We start from the raw sequence: 18,963 nt of genomic DNA, 5'->3' as shown, positions 1-18,963 counted from the left end.
GTGCTAAGTTTTTAAGATGATTCTTACAACTCTCCAATGAAGCTGGTACTCTTTTTAGTCCCATTTTACAGACAAAGAAGTTGAGGCTTACAGGCATAAAGTTACTTGTCCAAATAAGTGGTAGAGCTCTGAGGTCAGACTCAGTCCTTGGTCTGGCTCCCCTACATGTGACCTTCATCAGTATTCTTTGCTGCAGCTTCACTGGTGTCATCAGGAAGTTTCAGCCAAGATTACTAAAATTTAAGTCCAATTGTCATCTTTTGCCTTCAAGGAGACAAACAAAAAGAAAATCTAATGTTCATCATCCTCTGTAAAAATAACCCTTTATATCCTTGAAAACCATAATTAAGTATCCTTTCAAACTTACTTCCTCTGAATTCTTTCCTCCTTCCCCCTTGGGTTAATTTCAAGGAGTAAGGATTTATTGAAGATGGTCATTGTGCTAGGCCATTGGAGGACACCAGGAAATAGAGGTGGTTCCTGGTTGTTCCAAAGGTTTCACTGGTTGGTTAATAATAGCACTTATTAAGCACTTACTGTGCCAGCCACTGTGTGAAGTAGCTTACATGCATTATCTCGTTTAATCCTCATAACAATCTTTTAAGGTAGATACTATTGTTACCCACATTTTATATAAACTGAAGCCCAGAAGGTTTGGGGGAATCTTGCTTACAGTTGTAGAATTCACAGATGGTTGGCAGCTTCAATATTACACGTGAAAATATGGCTAAGAATCCCAGATGTTATATAATGAAGGTTCAGAAAGATATACCTGATGCAGGCAGCAAATTAGAGATGGAGAGATACCTGAGGCTTGGAGTCCTCAGGAAAGATGTCTCAGAGGAGACAGCACTTAAGTTAGACCTTGGAGGGGGGGTTGGCACAGTGGAGACTGGAGAGGAAGGGGGCAAAGATCTGAGGGTGGGAAAGTGTACGGTGAGGCTGAACCTGTTTGAACTTGAGAATCCCTTTAGAGGGATAAATTATGGCCAAGGCATGGGAAGCCTCAAAGGCCATATGATGGGGATGGGCGATGGCAAAGATTAAGTTTCTAAACAGGAGGGGCGTGTGTGTGTGTGTGTGTGTGTGTGTGTGTGTGTGTGATATGCGTATCATTGTTTGGAAAAGACTAATAGTAAGATAGATTGGAAAAGGGATGTTAAACATTTTTTAAAGCCACTGTATCGACACAGTATAGACCTTTAAAAAATGGATTGCATATCAACAGTTGGCAGAAGCTCCTCTATTTGAATTTTGCAGTGGGTCGTTTAGATGTCCAGTTGCTGAGAATTTTTCTAAACAGTTTACCAAACCTCTTTCTTTTCAACTCATTCAGCCTAAAGGTGTGTGTGCAATGGAGGTTGGGCAGCATGTGCTCTGCAACGTGTCCTTGGGTGCTTTCGCACCCCTGAATTGTAGCTTCTAGAAGGACTAAAGCGCTCTCCTCCCTTGAGGCCGTGTGGAGGGCCAGCTGCAGCACCACAGGTAGCCCTGACTTAGCACCACAGCCCCTCTGGCCCCCCATCTTCTCTCTATGCCCCCCAAATAAATGCAGATTTGTGATTCACTTAGCAAATCACGGTATAAAGAATATAAATCGTGGATGTTACACTTGGAGCCCCCCTGTGGAACATCTAGTCCAGACACTAGCTGTCTCTCTTCTCTCCAACATGCTTCACTATAAAGGGGGAAAGGTTGGATCGCTGGGGGTTTGTTCCAGTGTCGTTGATTCCTTGGAGATGCGCGCAGTCATTAATGGCTCAAAGAAGTACTATATTAGAGAAACCTTTTGCTGATGGAGAGGGTGCTTGCAACTTGTATTTATTGTGTGTGTGCCTGTGTAACAGGGTGCTTAACGTTGCTTTAAAAACCATCAAGACAGGAACACACAGAAGCATACGGGGCGAGGGTGGTGATTGGCAAGTCGAATCTCTCTGCTGGGGCAGTGAGGAATGAGATCTAGGCTGGGGCTGGGGCTGGAAAACAGAATTGCAACTAGTTTGCATTTTTAACAAGCACTTCCCATACTTCTTAACCCTAGAATCCTTTTCTCGTGCATGGCAGGGCGATGAACACCCTGTGGGGCGAGTGTTCCTCGGAAGAGGGGCTTCAGCCCAGCCCCTCACTTTGTGGATGAGGGAATGCACGGGGTCAGAGTGGGGGCCGGGCCATGGGTACAGGATCCGCAGGAAGTCTCCACCGCCTGTCCCCGGCCTCGTGCCCACAGATACTGATTACTCAACCTCTGATAGCGAGGTGTGTGTGGAGCGGGACACTGCCTGTTAAAAACCACCAGGCAGGGGCTTCCCTGGTGGCGCAGTGGTTGAGAGTCTGCCAGCCGATGCAGGGGACACGGGTTCGTGCCCCGGTCCGGGAAGATCCCACATGCCGCGGAGCGGCTGGGCCCGTGAGCCATGGCCGCTGAGCCTGCGCGTCTGGAGCCTGTGCTTCGCAGCGGGAGAGGCCGCAACAGTGAGAGCCCCGCGTACCGCAAAAAAAAAACCAAAAACAAACCACCAGGCAGAGCAGCAGGATAAAGGGTGTTTGGAGAGGGGAGCTTTGTGCTGCCAACGCACTGGTGGGGGAGTGGATGACGGCCCTGGAGAGCAGGTTCTGCCAGGTGAATGACTCTTCTGCTGGCTCTGGATAGCAGGGGACAGCCCAGTGTCCTCCAAGCAGAGCAAGGCTCCTCCTCAGGGTGGGCGGAGCTTTCCAGGCCGTGGCCCTAGAACTGCTGATTCATTGGCGTGTGTCCAGCGTCAACACAGGGCAGGTTTGTTGGCCTGGATTTAACAAGGGGGACTGGGGTGAGCTAGAGACTCTCTGGGACATCAATGTAGGGACCCTTTAGGGCCTGGGAATAAAAGGAGAACAGAGGTCCACAAACACAAAGCTGTTTGAAAAAATAAGGATAATTGTCCAAACTCACTACCGTCAGGTAACCAACCGATAAGGACAGAGGGTCTTACAAACTGGTGTTTGATGGAAACGAGGTATGACAAGAAACCTAAAGGAGAAGTGAGCTGCATAGACAGAGCAGGCATGACTGAGGAGGGAATAGTTCATGACTTTATTCTTATATATTATTATTTATTGTTATATTTGTTATTATTATTCTGCTCTACGAGTGCTTTAACTTTCACAGAGGACATTCTTTAGGCCTTACACCCGAAAAATGGGTGAACGGCTCTGTTTCAGGCGTGGTGCTTTACCTGCCCCTCACCCACACTACTCCACTAACACTTAGCTCTCTTCTCTCACTCTCCCACCCCCTCAACAGAAATTGACCTGCATAAAAAAGGCACTCAGCTCTTCAGTGAGCTCAAAAACCCCTCGATGACTGCTTCACCTTAATGCACCGAAAGAAAAGAGAAATGATTCTGTTCTTTCTTTTCCCAGCCTGGCAGAAATGCACGAGAGGAATCTTCTCTCGGTCCCAGACCGCTATCTTCCTCTCCCCAGCCCCAAGCAGGACAGCAACGCTTCCTTGTTGCAGAACGATCGGTTTTTACAGAAGGTTCCCACCATCATCACTTGCCAGTTTTAAAGACCGTTCCATGAGCTCCATCGGCATTTTTAGCTTGCTGATGTCGTCTCTCGTTGGTTGGGACCAGAGCCCTGTGGGAGCAGGTGCCTGGGTGGGTCCTCTCCTGCCAGCCCTGTCTGGAGATGCTGACACAGGCCTGAGATGAGAACGTCAGCCTCCCTGTGGACATATACCTCCTCTGCTCTCCCCCCACCCCAACCAGGGAAGTGGCTGCAGCTGTTGCTAAGCAACCAGTTTACTCTGTGCTCTCCTGGTCAGCAGATACAGAAGCAGCCCTGCAACTCCTGCTGGAGAGTTCCAGCTGGGAGCTACCCAAGGGCTGGACTTTAACTCTGCTGCTGACCCTCCCCTCTGCGCTGAGGGGCCCGTCTTCCCAGAGGTGTGGGTTTGCCTTTCGAGACTAGAGAAAATAACCTAGATCGTTGACATGATCATAGATTCAGCTTAAATTAAACAGAATCTCAGCAGTTTAAAGTGATGTATACCTAAAGGTTATATCTCCATGAGTCCTTAAAACCCTTCAGAGGCAGTTGATGGTGTTACTTTGCATCAGAAAGCTCAGAAAAGTTTATTTATTCTCTAAGGTCAGGAAGGTGCCCTACACGTCTCTGCCCCCTAGCTGGTGGGACCTGTGAGCTTGGAGTATCAGCAGCCCCTGTATCCCTCACACCTCGCTGGACCTCTGTAAGGGCTTCTTCAGGCCAGATTCAGACTTTTTTTTCAAGTTCAGACTTCTATTGTAAATTGTGAACAGGTACTAAAGAGTATCTACAGCAAGCCAAGAACTATGCCAAGGGGAAACCAAAGTATTGACCAGTATAAGATGGCTCCTGCCTTTAAAGAACTTCTAACCGTAGCTTAGGGGAGAGAGTACATAGAATGTTCTAGAACAAAGGTTCCCAAACATTCTTCATTCATGGTGCTCTTAATGTCTCAGTAATTTTTTCATGGTGCTCCTAGGCCACAAGAAAGACCTGGCAATTCCATTTAGTAAGTCCAAATAATAAGATCCAAGTAGTATCCAATAGACATATATACTGTGTCTCAACAACATAACAGATACTTGAAAAAATAACACATACATGGAAGGAATAAAAATATTTGTATTGCATTCTTAAATGATCAGAATGAGTTACACTGGGATATGTGTGCCCATTGGGCACCGCACAACTTCTCAAACCACAGAATCAGAGAGGACACACCGCCCTCATTTCCCGTCCTGCCTCGATTAGTTTATTTGCTTTTCATCACAGCAACTGCCGAAAACCGAGCTTCACAGAGAGGGCACGTTATCGAAAGGAGTGTAGTGCAAATCAGTATTGAAACTGTGAACTTTTCAGAGCGAGTATCTCCCGCAGCATCCGATAGACGTCGAGTACCACTATGTTTCCCTCAGAAATGAAAAATACACTGCAGTGCCCCTGCGAGTTCGGTATGGAGTCCCTGGATGCCTTGGGTGCCGAGACGTTCAGGCTGGGAACTGTGGTTCTAAAGCACAGAAACTAGTAGAGAACACAGTAGTAGGAAAATACAAGACCATGTAGAGGCTGGGCACCCCCCTCCCACTGCTTCCCCGGGAGGCCCTTACTAAGTGTTTGTGGGATGAGCGAATAATTACATGAAAATCCATGATTACAGCTGGGTTCCTCGGCAGTCATGTTTTACTGCCTGTCAAGTTGTATTTAGAATCACGATGTACTTTTCAAGGTGAGTCACGGGTACGCGGAGGGAACCAGAATATGTGGGTTTGAATCCCGGCTCTACCACTTCCTAGGATGTGAATTTGGGCATTGACTCTCGAGGGTTTGGCTTCATGGTTCGTGAAATGGGGGTGACAGTGACTCTCCAGGGTGTTGGGAGGATCTGATGAGCGCAGCTGCGCTTTGCCGGGTGCTTTGTACCTAGTGCACTTGTCAGTCACTACATGGTAGTTGTTTCCATAACCCTTCCTCCTGGAGTGGACATTTAGACTTTCTGCGGTTGAGCACGACAGGCTTTTCTCAGGAGGAGGGGTTGATGAGAGGTGGGTGGGTGAGGGCTGTCGTGGAGGAGGAACGGGGACAAGCCACACCTGCCTGCTCTCCAGGGCCCTTAATGACACCCGCCCCACTGGGGAACAGAGCAAACCAAGCCTGGGTCTCTGTCCTTGTTCTCTGTTTCTGGCACACCTTTAGGGCTCTGCTGTGTCTAAGATATCTGGACATCTCCCCACAGTTCTGTGCAAGTCTGACGTGTGACCGGGTGTTCACGAGCCCCAGGCCAGGCTTATTCCAGCGCTGTGCCCATGTACAGCCCTCCTCTGGGAGTCAGAGCCCCTTCCGTGCAGGAGCTCCTCCGGATATATAAAGAGCCGTTATCACCTGTATGCCTGTATCCCACCTCCTTCAGAGCCTCACAGTAGTACTATGTGGAAGAGAAAGCATTAAGACTTGACTCAGCCCGTCTCCTCATCTGCACAATGGGGCTGCTTCCCCGCCGACATCACCAGGCAGCCCATGAGCTGTCTCGCTTTTCAGGCTTTCAGCTAGCATTGCTCAGGCAAACACAGACCCAGGTACGCCCAGTGTTCTGGGAGCTCCTGCCAGCTAGGTTTTGGCCTTTACAAAGAACTTGCATTGTTTGCAAATTGTTGCCCAAAGAAAACAACAGCAACAAAAGCGCCAAAGCGCTGTGACTCACCCTAACCAGCACCTGGGCCTTTCAGCCACGGTTGGCTAAATTTGCTGAATCTTCATCTGCTCAGTGCAGGGGATTGTCATCTGGTCCAGAGAGGAAAAACTGAACACTGTCTCTTTAAGAGAAAAGGTTGGTGGAGGGAGGATGTAGCTGGCTTCTGCGCCGCTGCTCCGGGGAGGATGACGGATCTCTGTGTTCAGTTAGGGGCTTTGTAACGTCCCCCTGCCAACCCCACCCTCCCCGAGCCTTGCCCATTTCTGAGGTTCTGAGTTCTGTGGACAGGGCCCTCGTCCTGGTGATGACGGTAGCACAGATCCGTGCAGATATCAGCTGCAGCCTAGGGTGAGGGGTGGTTCTCAGAAAAGGGATTCTAGTCTGCAGCCTCGGGCACTAGCTGAGCTTCAGTTATTTACAGGAACAGCTGATAAGGTGCCCGGCCAAATGTCTCATGCTGCCTTTGCCCTTCTGCCTGCCCGGCCTCGCCTCCCGGGCCACCCCACATAGCCAGTGATGCCAACGGAAGTCCCTGCCGGGGTGTGCCCCATGTCAAGTGACTCAGCACCCCGGCCGGTGCATCTAGCATCCAGCCCGGGGATTCCAGGCAGAGCACGCTGCAGCAGATTTGTTCTTTCGGGGGACTTTTTTGCTACTGCATCTCAGCAGTAACTTCATTCTTGCAATAGGCTTATTCCTTCCAGCAGCCGTTCCTCAAAACTATTCATTTCGTATTCTCAGCAGTCCCGTCAAGCTGGCGGGGCCGGGTATCAGCCCCATTTCACAGATGGCTTTTGCACACGCATCAGTGGCAAAGCCAGACTTAGAACCCATTTCGATTTCAAGTCTTGGTACCTTGACCACTGCCAGAACCACACACCACCACGCCCACCCCTTGCTGCGATGCACTTACCTCCCTGCCCCTGATCTCTTTTGAATTTTTGTCTCTCTCAGAGCTGACATGAGCTGTTTTTATCTGGATGTGTTATTGAATTCAGCAGACATTCATGAGCACTTTTCATGTGTCGGGACAGTACCTGTTGTCATTTCATCCTCAAGGCAGCCTTTTGAAGAAGCCGTTATTCTTCCGATTTTATAATAAGGGAACTGAGCTCCCTCAACATCAAATGGCTTGGGTCACACAGTTCCAAAGGCCAGAATCAGAACTTCAATCCACGTCCCCCCGACCCCCACTCCGCTTCCCTTTCCAATAAATCACGCCGGATCTTGGGCTGCTTTACTTATGGGTCCTCAGTGGTTCCTCTGTCCCCAAATCAATCTTTTCAGAAAGGCGTCCAGAAAGCTTGTAAACCTGTTGTACTAGAGAAGCATTTTAACTGCCGACAACAGAAATGGCCCGGCCGATTTTAGCAGAATGGAATTTTTTGAAAGGACATTAATTCGTCACAGAAATGTTCGGCCGCCTGGGGAAGCAGGCTCGGAAAACAAGAAGAACAAAGAAAGGCTTGGCAGCTGGAATCGGTCCAGATCACACAGAGAAACCCAGCCAGTGTGGACGGGGACGCTGTTGCTTGCGATGATGCTGGCCCTGGGCCGCAGGTGCCCTCTTTGGCATCACTGCCACCGCAGCCCTTGGAGACCGATGTTGCTATCCCCACTGCCAGCCTTTCTGCTTCCTCGGGTTCCAGGCCCAGGCAGTGTCCCTGGCTGGCCAAACCCAGGTGTGCCTTCACTGCAAAGGCTGCTGGGAAAGCAACCCCTGGCTTGGCTTCCATAATGGGAAGAAGCTCTGCTTCCCACCAAGATGCCCACACGGGAAATTCCCACATGGAGCAGGGAGATGCGGGTGCTGGGCAGCCCCTGAACATTACAGATCTCCAGCACCCCCACCCCCCGCCCAGACATACACAAACACCGAGTTAATTCTAGGTTACTTCTCTGTTTCTCATCATCACCACCTTCCCACCACTCCCTCCCCTCCCCTCGTCACAGGTTTGCTCTAACACGTGGAGGTGCTGTAGGTGAAGGTGCTCTGGGAAGTGGTTTGTTAACGATTATCCCGACCTGATATTCCACAGCCCTGGATCCGGTTTGCCTCCTGGCTGTGGGAAGGGTTCGTTACTGTTGTCTGGTCACATCGGCAGAAACGTTGCACTTCTGTTCCCTTTGCTTCTGGATGGGGGCAAGATCCCTTGTTTCTACGTGAGGAAGCTTAGAGCATCAGGCTGCTTTCTGGCCACACCGAGGTACTTATTCCCCCAAGGGTCATGGTGGGGTAGGAGTGTGGCCCCGCCGTCGTTTTCCTGCTGCCACACTGTTTCTTAGGGGTGAAGTGTGGGGCAAGAGCATTGCTACCTAGTTCCTTCTGCCGAGGTAGCAGGTGCCTGCGTGCAGAAGGCCAGACCCTTAAGGGCTTCCTTTATTCAATGTGGGAACGCAGTCACCACCATGTTTCCACGGCCACTCTCCTTCCTGATGATAATCTTTCAGTTGCTCTGGCCAGTTCACTGCCACAGGCGTAGAGCAACGACGTCGACCTGTCAAGGACAGCAGTGGCTGTGGTTCTCCCATGTGGAGCTCCAGCCCTTCTTGGTTTTCAGCTCTTCCCCCTCCAAGCAGTAACCGGCCTCCGCCCTCCCTCCGTCACCTTCCTGAATCACTTCTCAACTCAGTGCTGAGGTCCAGCGGGGCCCAAAGGGTTTGGGCTTCTTTTATTAACCCGCCTGGTGCTCTGAGGCTCAGTTACCTAACGCTACTCCCACCCTCCCACCGGTAGCAACTCCCTACACGGAAAATGGAAGACATAGAGCTCTGGGATCACAGAACTGAATTTGCAGCTGGACCTGTGTATGTCTATGATCTTGGGCAATCGTGGTCTCTCTCGGCCTCCATTCGCTCTTCTGGACAAATGGGGATAACGATGCCTGTATGATGCTTAACTGAACCAACGGGAAACCTGGGCACCTGGTGGGTTCATAACAATTTCAGCTTCCCTTCCCTTCCTTGTGTTCATTCTAGCGCCCAGAGGCCAAGTCTGCCACCTTCCTGGCCCTGTTCCTATTACCACTGCCTACAGGGAGCCCCGAATTGAGGACACAATCTCCGTGGTGATGAGGAGACTAATAATAGGTTTTAAAAAGCCTAGAGTACCTCATCGAGTCCTGCTTGATGGAGTAAAAACTACTGCAAGAACATAGAAGCAAAGGGAGGTCTGGAAGGGATGTTGACACGTGTCTGAAGTGCTTTACTTGGGAGAATACTCGAGAATCTTCCTCTTGGCAGAGTTTTCTAGGGCTCACAGGCAAATGAAGGGACTGGGCTGGAGTAATTTTAAGATGACCTTCGCCCCCTGCTGTCACTCCTGTGATTAGTTGTGTGGCCAAAGGGAGATGATCTGGGTGGACCTAATCTAATCACAGGAGCCCTTTAAGGACAGAGTTCTCTCTAGCTGCTGGCCAAGGGGCAAGTCAGAGAGATTCCAAGCGTGGAAAGGACTGCCTTCCCCATGATGCTGATACTGTCCCGGAGATGGTGCCACTCCTGAGAGATGCAAGTGCTTCTAGAGGCTGCACAGCCAGCACGGAAAGCAGCAGGGGACCTCAGGCCTGCAGCCCTAAGGAACTGAATTCTGCAGACAACCTTATGAGCTGGGAAGCACATTCTTTCCGGCGGGAGCCTTGTGAAACCCTGAGCAGAGATCCAGCTGTGCCCGCCTGGATTTCTGATCCAGAAAAGTGGAAGATAATGGGTGTTGTGTTAAGCTGCCACATTCATGGTAGTTTGTTAGGGTAGCAGTAGAAAACTGATATAGTCAAGCAATAGGGATTGGTGGGGACTGTGGTCTACAGAGGGCACTATTCAGCTCCAGCTGATTCTTGTTGTGTGGGAGGCTCTGGAGGAAGAAACCCAATACTTCTGCATTTTTCTATTTTTTATAAGAAGCTAGACTGTGTGAAATATAGTGATTAAAAAAACCACAAAACACCTGCTTGGTGAATATACCTAAGGTCCCTTCACTAAAGCATAACCCCTCTTGAATGGAAAGAGTTTCCTACTTTTTTTTTTTTTTTTTTGAGAAGTTGCCTAGTTTTAAGTCTTGTCTTACATTCATATTAGGTGTACAGTGAGGAGAGTGCTTCTCTGAAGCGTGTTAACGTGCCATTGACAGGGACTGAGGTTTTGTCGGGGCCTCCGGGGAGGCTCTGGGAGCTACCACGAGTCTCCCACCCTTTGGGATGTGTGATGAGAATTCCCACTATAAATAGGAAAAGGAAGTACAGATTTCCTTATTTCTCTGTAGCCACCCCGATCCCCATTCTAAGCTCCATCTTTAGGGGGTAGGTAGGAAACGGAGTCATCGTGCAATCTGGTCATCTCACCAACGCCATCGCTTACATTTTCTTGTAAGCAGCTCGGTCTCTTTTGGATGAGTCTGGTGGCCCAGTTGTTCAGGACTCTACCCTTTGCCCGCCTCTGCTGCAGAAGGTGGCGGCTTCTATGGGGAAAGTGAGGCTTGAGTGACTGGTTGTGTTCCCTGGATCCAGGTGGTGCCTCTGACTCTGGCTTGTCCAGGTGTGCGGTGGCAGTGCAGGCCACTCCCCAGAATAACTGAGGTGCGGTAGGCGTCATCTGGCCATTGGGGCCCAACAAAGAGGGACTGATGGTCCTGGCCATTTTCCTCTGTCCCGTCCCGATCATTGCAGCCACTGCAGCCAGCCCCAGACCTCTGTCCTCCAAGGCGCCCTCCCACCACCTCCCTGCCCCTCTCCACACTCGGCTCTGCGTGGGCCACCTCTAGGCACGGAGGTTGGGAAGCTGGCATCCACATACCCACTGCTGTTGCTAAACCTCTCCTCTTGGTTTCCCGGGGCTAGACGTGGCGAGCTTTTCTCTTCTCTCCTGGGGATGCCTAGGCTGGAAGGAGCTGGTTAGAAACTTCCCAGCATTATATCCTCAACCTCAACCTGTATGAGCCATAGCGGTGGAGATGTGTGCGATCGACCGATAAGGAAACCGCAAATGAAGAGTGTTTCAGGAGTGCCGTCCCCGTTATGGGTGTTACAGGCTCAATGATTAGATGATACTACTATACATGAAACCATCTGAGAAAATCTAGCCACCAACAGGGATTCCTGTGCAAAAGGAGGGCTCTGATGACAGGCCCGAGTAGCGGAGGAAAGTCCATAAAAAGGGTTGGTGGGATGGGGGCCGGCCTTTAAGGGCGGGCTGTATACAGAAAAGCACTTGAACATCTCAGTCAGTTCAAGATCAGGTCCTGTCCACGTTAGCCGTGCTGACTTCCTTTGTTTGGCTGTCCCCCCTCTTTCAGAGCCCACAGAGGGCATCCTTGACAAAAGGGGCTGAATATGGGTCACGCTGACCCATTTCCATCTCAGGTTTGAAATTAGAAGTTGCTGTGGGACTGCGGGCGGTCATTCAGCTGAGCGCTGGGCACACCTGCCCACCACTGGCCCGGTTTCTGGTGCTCACCCCAGCCCATTACACCACCTCCTGGGAGCCCTCCTGTGGTGCCATGGGCATTGCACGTGTGTGCATTGACACGTGGGGCTGGCCAGAATGGGAGCATGTGTCTGGGTTCAAATCCCAGCTGTCCTGGTCATTGAGTTTTGTGGCACCATGGGCAAATAGCTTCCCCTCTCAGAGGCTCGGTTTCCGTGTCTGTGAGATGGGGACAGGGTTAGTACCTGCCTTGTGGGGTTGTGTACACACACAAAAATGGAAGGGAATGTAAGATATGCAGCCTCTTCTGGCACAGAGTTGGTGCTCCGGGGGCGGTGGTGATTGCTATTTTAAATTATGTCAGGATTATAGTGAACACATCAGATTAGGGCTGTGAGTCACGAAGTTGTTTGTCAGGAACTGTCATGGGGATTGAAGACGAGGGATTTAATCTCTCCAAAGGGGCTCTTCTCCCAACTTACATGGAAGAAGGGCCAGAGGGCAGAGAGCAGGGTTGAGACAGGTCATTTCTGCTGATGCTTTTCTCAGCTGAAAGAAAACACGTGTGTGTGTGTTGTGGCCAGAGGGGCAGGGAGCAGGGGAAGGAGATAACAGGGGTAGGATGGGAAGAAAGGAAGGAAGGGACCGAGCTGGACTGAGTGGAGTGTTACAGTGAGGGGGTGAAACTGACCACATGTCCCATGTCTCCGGGAGCAGAGAAGGAACGATCACGAACAGCCCTGTCTGTTCAGATACTTAGTTCTGTTGAAACCAGAGGTCTATCTTGGCCTTTAAAATGTTTTTTTTCTTCACTCTTAACTGTAGTTCTGCTTCATTTCCTTTGAATTAGAGACACTTTTAAGACTCTAATGATCTTCTTCCTCAGAAAATGAACATCAGGTTTCACACAATTTTTTTTAAATAGTCCAATTTTAGTGGTTTCTCAGACCCAGGTTAAACACCCTTGTTTTATTTTATTTTTTGAACAGTGCAAATCTTTTTACATTCAAATTGCATTTCAAATAAAGGATTTTTTTTTTTAAACACCCTTGTTTTAGACCATTTTCTAAATGGGACCCAAAGCTTCTGAATGAAGAGGTGAACTCTTACACGTGCTTCAGAACCCTGCCCAAATGTCACCTCTTCAGCAGAGCTCCCTACCACGCCCAAGTCAGTTGGGCAGCCCCTCCTTTGTGCTCTCATCGTTTATCCTTCTATTAGATCCTTCTATTAGATCCTATATCTGTTAGATCCCATAATCACTCATTTCCTGGTTGGTTTCTTCTACTAAACTGTGGGCTCCTTTTCATCTTTCTTACTCATTTATTGGGTCCCAGTGCCTAGCACAGAAATGTTGCAGGAATGGACTATAAAGGAAGATAATGCGTTCCCTGCTTGAAATGCAGGGAAAGCCCTTTCTGCCTTGGGTGAATGGGGTGGGGGTGGGGAACTAGGAAGCTGTATCTGATGGGACTTCTTGTGGGGCTCGGCCAACCCGCCGGGACAGCGCAAGCCAGCCTCCGGGACCAGCATCCGTTTTGGCTTTCAGAAGATAAGGGGCTGTCAACACAAGTGGAATGATCGGGAAGAACTGGTGGGAAAGTAGCATCGGCCTCCTAGATCGCCACTGTCGATTAGATGAGGGAGTGTGTAATTGGGTTTGTGCCGGCAGGGAGGGATGCTTTGAAGTTCCAGGCTGATTATGCTAAAGAATGACTCTGGGTGGCTGGGTGGCATCCATATTTCTAGGTACCACCTACCTGATCAAGGGCAGGAGAGGACGGCAGCTCTTTGGGACAGCAGAGAGCATGTGTCTTTCCCCGGAGGTGTCAGTGGGAAGCCCCTTGCCCTGCTCCTGGGGTCCCTGGGTTGGAGTATCAGCCATCCTAAAAGCTCCAGTCTCTGGAGAGAGAGATGGGTGGGTCCTCAGCCACAGCTTGGAGACCCTGAGCTTGGAGGGCGTGAGGGGCACAGCTGCCTGAAAGCGACTGTGGGGTCTGTTGGTTGGAAACTCCTTCCCTGTGGCACTGAGTCCTCGGAGGGCCGTGGACATTTGGACTCGAGAGCACACACTCAGCAGGCTCTGGAGGAAACATGTTCTCCATCTCCCTACGAGGGAATCTCAGGAGGGCAGTAAAACTCCTTCTGAAATGATTTCATGGAAAAACTCCTGACAAAGAACAGGCATACTGCCTTGCACATGACACTTTCACCTTCCAGAAATTTCCCACGATCTCATTTTCTCCCCGACTTCAGCTCCGTGACATAGGTGAGAAGGCATTAACCCCACCATCCTCCGGACAGAGAGCTCTCACTTTATTTGCTGACAGGGGCTTCTTGTCTTGATAAAGTAAGTTCGTTCCAGCCCAGAGGCTCCCCCAAGACCCAACTTACGTTCTTTGTTCTCACACAAACGGGCAGACGGTGTGCATGGAGGTGGGTTAGGAAGACTCCCCAGGACACGCAGACCAGTCTCCACACGTCCTCTGCCACCCAGCAGAGTCACGTTGTACCCCCTTGACAAATGCAGCAAGGTCCCGAGACAGCCATTTCTGGTGCAGCCACGGGCCCCTGGGTGGAGCCAGCTGAGCGTGGGGCGGTGGCGTCCCCGCAGGGAGCGGCAGGGTGACCACCGGCCGCCGGAGCCCAGAGAACCAAGAAAGCTCCCGCTGTTCTTCTGCATCCCTGTGAGAGCCAGTGGGCTTTGCTGACGCCGTCCAGCTGCTCGGGAAATGTTTGGGGTTCGGCACAGCCTCCAGCTTTCCCTCGGGCACTCGGGACTTTCCCCCGGTCCATTTCGCACTGCCTGTGGATTTGGAGTGAAATCAGGTCCGTATGTTTCAAGTCCCTTTGCTTGATTCTCTGCCGCACGATTTTCGCTAAAGTTTTGGATCTCTTGCCTTAGAAGGAAGACACATCTTGCCACAAGACGATGTGAGCCCCCAACCTAAAGGGAGTGTGTGTGTGTGTGTGTGTGTCTGTGTCTGTGTCTGTCTGTCTGCCTGAGAGACGTGTGGATGCAGGGCAGCGCAGATGGCGCTGCTGTACTTTTGGCAAAGTTGTACACGCAGGAGTGACAGGGCATAGGCTGTCCTCTTAGGGTTTGCAGAGCAGAGACCAGGGTGGTAATTTTCCTGTTAGGGGTCAGCCATGGCTGCTTTGAGGGCGGGCTCTGCCTCTCCCTGAGCTCTTCAGTTCCTGTCTCCTTGGGAGAATCGACTTATCTTCATAGCAAAGGAGTGTCAGAGCCATGGGCTTGGGGAGGATGCCCCTACTTATTATTTCCTTTCCAGCACAAAATGGAGTGGGCTTTTCTCTGAAGAGCCCATTCCAGCACTTTCTCTGGAGGTGGCGAGAAAGGCATGGTGCTAAGACATATGCAAATCCTGAAGACACCAAAGACCTATGATATTTCTGGAGAACCAGACCCAGGCCGACAGGGGCAATTTGGAAGGCAGGGATCTGTCTGCTTTCTTCGGGAAAAATCCCCACATACATTCAGTGGCATCGGACACACCCAGATTGTGGGCTGTGTCACCCCTCTGCGCAGACAACACAAGCTCCCTTTATATGGCATGTGATTTTAGGGGTGAGGGGAATGCTCTGTGCCACGCTGATGCCACACACACACACGCGCGCGCGCGCGCACGCGCACACACACACACACACACACACACCAGTATCCAACGACTGAAAGTCCACACACACACACACACCAGTATCCAACGACTGAAAGTCCACAATTAGAATGGTATTCTTTAGCCTAAGCCCTTGGTTCTTGTTAAACTGCTAAGAACGTTGGAGTTCCAGGTTCTGAGCGTTTTGGAAGGGCAGATTTTGGTGGGGAAAAGCGGGCCAAGAGAACCTAAGGATCTTGGTGGTCGGGGGATGGTCCCAGAGGGCACTTTGCAGAAGCCCTACCAAGAGGTAGCGTTGAGGGAAGATTGTGTAAGACAGAGAAAACAAGCTGCTTTATGAATCTGTGAGCGGTCTGCTAGCTGTGCATTCCTCTGAAGCTGGAAGCATGATCTTATTTTGAACAATACGTTATAGGGGCTTCTAGGAGTTCTCTTACAACTTACAGTGGAGTTGCCTGTTCTTCAGAACCCCAGGGGGCCCTGCACAAGCTGGGGATGTGGGTCAAGTTTTACGTGTACGTGTGAATTGACCTTCTGAAGAGAGTCCGTAGCCTTCGCCAGAATCATGAAGAAGTCCTGCGGAACTGGAACAGGAAGACCTGAGCCCTGGAAGCATCACAAGTTCAGGGTCAGAGGGGCTTTCATCAGCTCCCTGGGCACAGGAACTGGGGCAGGTCCATGAGCTCTGGAACCTACCTGGCCTTCCATGGCTTTGGAGGGCCCTTCTGCCTTCATGTTAAGTCTTCGTGTCTCCTTTGGACCTAAAAAAGAAAAACAAATGTTTTTCTGACCGTAAAAGTTAAAACTCATAAAATATGGAAAAAGGTAGTGAAGAAAATAAAAATTAGTCTTAGTCCTACTAATCAATGAACCACTGTAAACAGTTTGAGGTATTCCCTTCCAGGTTTTTTTCTTTTGTCCTTTTAAGAGAGAGTTGAGATCATAGCATGTCTGTGAATAGAGCCCTTTTCACTTAACATGACCTCATAATCATCTTGCTTGCCATTAAAAACTCTTTATAAACATCATTTTCAATGGCTGCACAATACACCATTATGTGGATGTGTTACAGCCTACTCACCCATTCTCCTGTTGGGCATTTGCATTGTTCTTAGCTTTTTGCTTTAATAAATCACGCAGTGACGGCATCTTTGGGCGAGAAGCTGTGCTTACATTTTAGAGGATTTCTTTATGCTCGATTCCTAGAAGTGTCTTTTGACTTTTAAGATGTTGTGTGTTAAGACGTTGCCAAGACCCATCTGTAAAGTGTGGACGGTGCAGAGGACTGTGGACAGAGTGGTGGTGACAGGCGGCAACGACCTCTGGCTTCCTGCACACACATCGCGTGCCTCTAGGTGCCGTGGGCATAGAGGAGACTTAAGAAAGCAGAAGGCCCAGGCTTGATCCTTGAGGAAGCTGCTGTCTAGTGTGGGACCACAGCACACTTAAATAGCCCAAAGGAAGAGATGCCTGTATCTCAGAATCTTGGGGGAGGCAGGCCTGCATTCTTCTGGAAACGGAGTCTATAGCTTTCACCAGTATCTTTTCATCTACAGAGCTTCAAAGAATTACCCATGCGATGGTTGCTTTGGGTATGTGGAGGGGAGTGAATTATTTTTCTCAATTTATTTTTTCTTTTACTGTTTTATCTGATAGTTCTTAGAATAGAAAAAACAGGATAAACTTGTTTTTTCATGTGTCATTAATATGACAATAGCATGTACTCAGAAGATGGCCGTCAGGGGTCTTGGTGTTGTGGACCCTGAGATAGGGTATAGGAGAGGCCACAGCCTATACCCAACAGGTGTGAGGCAGATTTTGGCAACGTTTGTCACCTGGACCTGTAGTGACCTACCCATCTGTTTACATAGAAATCTGCTCCTGCCGGCATTATCCCGTGTTACGTGAGCCTAATGCCGATAGGACCATATTATCAGAACACGATGTCACACAGGTGCGCGGCACTTTTGGTAACACAAACCAATGTTTCCTCACCCCTCTTCCAGAGCCTCAGTCCTCACCTGGTTACTCAGAGGTAAAGAAGCTTCTTACTGTTCATTCAGGGTCGTCAGGAAAACCAGCCCAGCTCTGCCAGTGTGGAGGAGGCCAGGAGGTGGGGTCGTTGTGTGGCTCCAGGCCTTTCACTCGGGGCTGGAGTTCGATGTGCACCTGGAAACTGACAGCCATCGATTGTATTTATTTTCTCCAGTCTGTTCTGGCCACTTCTATTGCCCGGCGAGCTCTTCCGATGGGAAAATTAGAGCACCACGTGCCTGTGGCCTTGCCCAGGCATCTCCACTGGACAGACTCCTACAGTTGTAGGGCTTCCACGGGACCCTCTTAGCTGGGCTTGCTGGGGGTGTTCATGGATTTTGTCAAGTCAGGTGCCTGTGGTCAGGACAACTGGGATGGGTGCGAGTCTCGTCACCCCATCTCCCTTGTGGCATGTCCCTTGTCTGTGGCTGGAGTGTTCAGCTCTCCATAGGAGGGTCTACGTGCAGAACAGGACTGGACAGCAGAGAACTCATAGGCAGGCATATGCCTTGACTCTGAAGCTTCCCAATCTGGCATCCTTCAATCTGGCTTGCTAACAAATCGGTATACTTTTTAAAAAATGATTATTTTTTTGAGTTCCAACTGGCTGTTTCTCCAGGTTCAGCTGAGTTGTCTTTCTTCCCTCTTAGCTTTATCTTGGAATAAATCCTTTTCTTATTCCCTATCACTCTCCTATCCTTGGATCTGTGGTTTTCTCCTGACCCGGAACCACTTAGTTTCCTAAAGGGCTTCCACCGACCTATAACTTAGGCACTCGGTAGAGTCATCACATAAGCTTAATTCTTATTTGGCCTCAGCTCCATTGCCAAAGGCACCAACGTCCCCACCCTCCCAGGCCGTGAGACAGATGAGGGTCGAGTCACTGACCATCCCTCAGATATAAGGACTATCCGCTCTTCCCGTAAGGAACAGGAAAACATTAAACGAACACGTCTGTGAGCACAGCCAGCTCTAATCCATAATGCAAAATAAACAAGCAAGAAAACACTCAAAACATAATCCTTGGTGTTTTCTTGCTTCATTATTGCAGTAAACAAGCTTGCTGGTTGTGGGAGAGACAGCTAAAAGCTTAGACTTTTGAAGTATATGGTTAAGAAATTCTTCCTCATCCTTAATCAGACTCGCGTTGCCGTGATTTCAGCTTATGTGTTCAGGTTCTGTCCAGATAAAGACATTGTTCTCTTCTCTACGTGTGATATTTTTAATAAAAATTTTATTTTACAAATAAAATAAAACATATAAAACATTTCACATGTAAGATAACTTTCAATAAAATATATGTAGAACATATTGTACACCTTAATAGAACTTACATTTTGTATTTAAATATTTTAACTTTACAAAATATATTTGTATATAAAATGTTATAGATTCATATAAATAAAATATTAAATGAAGCATTTGATATTATATTGGTGAACATTTTAAAAATTGCTAAAATATAGACTATTTAAATGTATGAAAATAAATCTTAATATTTAAATCAATGTGATGGTTTAATACTAAAGTAATTCGACATAAATATTTAAAGTAACACTGAAATGTATAGAATATGTTATTTTTGTATAAGTAAAAGGTGTTATAAGATGTTTTAAAAGTGTAGTAAGGGTAGCCGGTCGGGTCTGGTTCCCG

At 49.2% G+C, this 18,963-nt stretch overlaps 1 protein-coding gene across 1 annotated transcript in view; it reads left to right on the top strand.

The window, feature by feature from the left end:
* The window catches only part of GFOD1 (Gfo/Idh/MocA-like oxidoreductase domain containing 1), a 98,748-nt gene that overhangs the window by 75,282 nt on the left and 4,503 nt on the right, over positions 1-18,963 (top strand). The window lies entirely within an intron of this gene.

Source organism: Grampus griseus, assembly GCF_964374135.1.
Source record: "Grampus griseus genome assembly, chromosome: 10".
Taxonomy (NCBI): domain Eukaryota; kingdom Metazoa; phylum Chordata; class Mammalia; order Artiodactyla; family Delphinidae; genus Grampus; species Grampus griseus.
The sequence above is the reverse complement of the archived record's forward strand: the minus strand, read 5'-3'. Positions and strand labels throughout refer to the sequence as shown.